Below are 1,537 nucleotides of genomic sequence, written 5' to 3' on the forward strand. Positions count from 1 at the left end.
AGAGGGGAATCGGTTCTGTGCCTCCGAGCTGGTTGGCCCGCGCGGTGCCTTTCCCCTGGCTGATGTTGCAGTTGTCCTTCCTCTCGGGAAGAGTACTTACGCGAGGCTGGCCCGCTGCGCCGCTATGCCCCCCGCTGATAGGCGGGGCGATCAGCCTATATTTTGGCTGATGTCGCGTTTTCCCCGCTCCTGTGGAGCAGAGTGCTAACGCATGACACGCGGCGCAGCGGCATCAATCCCTCCGCTTATAGGCGGAGCAATCAGTCGCTACCCCAGTACCCCACCCTCCCCATTTATCCACCCCCTATGCTCCGCGTCGCGCCCACGTTCCTGCGAGCCGAATTGCCCACCCTTCACCCGCCCAATCCTTCCCAGTCTTTACTAAACCCTCGCGAACCTATCCCACCCCCTACCAAACGAATTCACGACCCTCCCTTTTCCAGTCGACTAACTAAAACGCCGGCCCCCCTACCCTACATTCCCAAACCCCCCTGCACACTTTCCACCCCCTACCAAACGAATCGCGGCCCTCCCCTCTACGGTGGACTACCAAAGGTCCAAACCCCCCTGCCCTACCTTCCCAAACCTTCCTGGATTCATTCCATCCCCTACCCAACGAATTGGCGACCCTCCCGCCGCTGCATCCCGTAACGCCCCCTAGGGGTGCAGGGACCCTCCCCAAACACAACCCCCCGTTTGGTATAGTTCCTGCACCTCACCCAAGGGAGAAATGCAGGGCCCACACCAAACTGACTCAGGGTCCGCGCGGTCGTCACACCCCGTGTGCAATGGTGGCTATAAACCGCCATTACACCCCCTGCAGGAAGTAGATAGGGACAGTGGGAATCTCGTTAATCCATTCATGCACGTCACTAATTAGATGACGAAGCATTTGGCTACCTTCTGTTCCATGCTAGCTTAAGCTATTCGGATCTCCTACGAGGGGCTCCCCCCCGGACGATGGAAACTTAAGAACTCCGCTTATACGGCACATATAAGACAGTTTTTAGGGAGTCCATGTATAAAGTTCTATTGAAGAGATTGATCCAGTGCGGGAATGTAGCAGTGTATAGGAAGAAGCTAATCATAACGGGGAAACAAAACAAGTATAACAACAAGAAGTACGCGACGGTGCAAAAAAATTTTAAATCTCACTGCCGTGGGGGGGTGGAACGAGCTCTCTTGCGGAAAAATTAATGCAAACAGAGTCCGCCATGCGGTTTGCGAGCATTAGCCACTCTTTCTGAGTGTTACCAGGAAAGGCCTCGTGGAGGCTCTCGCCCAAGCTTGAATATTGCTTGGCTCTGCCGCCGTGACAAGTCCGCAAGCGCCTTTTGGACTATCGTACGACTCGCACCACTAAAGCACAGATGCTGCCTCTCAGTAGGCTAATAGACTTTTGATGTGAAACATCACGTACGTAGATCACATGTTGGTAGAATGAATTAAGTAAAAATAATATACTTTATAAATAAACGAAACGGAAAAAAATAGTAGAGTCATGTGGTAAAAATTTGATCTCATAGGCTCATCATGG

At 52.9% G+C, this 1,537-nt stretch overlaps 1 pseudogene; it reads right to left on the bottom strand.

The window, feature by feature from the left end:
• Positions 1–801: 801 nt before the first annotated feature.
• LOC114841518 overlaps positions 802–1,537 on the bottom strand; it is a 4,819-nt pseudogene continuing 4,083 nt past the window's right edge.

Source organism: Diachasma alloeum, unplaced genomic scaffold (genome assembly GCF_001412515.2).
Source record: "Diachasma alloeum isolate Michigan unplaced genomic scaffold, Dall2.0 Dall_scaffold_00639, whole genome shotgun sequence".
Taxonomy (NCBI): Eukaryota; Metazoa; Arthropoda; class Insecta; order Hymenoptera; family Braconidae; genus Diachasma; species Diachasma alloeum.